The sequence below is a fragment of the Trachymyrmex cornetzi genome, unplaced genomic scaffold (genome assembly GCF_001594075.2).
Source record: "Trachymyrmex cornetzi isolate Tcor2-1 unplaced genomic scaffold, Tcor1.1 scaffold270, whole genome shotgun sequence".
Classification (NCBI taxonomy): domain Eukaryota; kingdom Metazoa; phylum Arthropoda; class Insecta; order Hymenoptera; family Formicidae; genus Trachymyrmex; species Trachymyrmex cornetzi.
The window spans coordinates 1,419,966-1,420,565 of record NW_017297377.1 but is presented as its reverse complement, the minus strand read 5'-3'; positions in this window follow the sequence as shown (position 1 = coordinate 1,420,565).

Genomic DNA, 600 nt, shown 5'->3' with positions numbered 1-600 from the left:
CGTTTGAACGATTAGTCCGACTCGTCGATACGGTTGATGTCAAGTATACGCGATTCTCCAACATCGCGTCCGAAGACGCTATACAAGATAGCAGCGTCTTTAACAAGCATCAGCTCGTCGATTGCGAGCTATTGGCTTTAGTTTTTAATACACAAGAAAAAAAACCCGATGTAATAATATGCGAATAAAAATTTTGTCATTCACATCAAATATATATGTACTTTCTTTGCTTTCCTTCTATCTATCCATCCTATGCCTCGACGTGCTCTCACACTTAGTTTATGTAAACATCTGCGGACGCTTCTCTTAACGCGTCGTGTCACGAATCATATATGTGTGTACGTATATGTATGAACGTATAAACGTATGTATATGAAAAAAGAAAAAAAAAAGAAAAAGGGGGAATAATAGGTGTGAAAATAAACGCGCGCAATTCGTAGGTTAAAATTGATTTTTTTTATTTTATATCATATTATGTGCACTACTTAGCAACGTCGCAATGCATCGCAATTTTTAGCCTATAATATAAAGAGTGTCACAACGACATAAGCGATAGCTTTTCTCGTGAAGGCACTTATGATCCAAACTGTTTATATACAA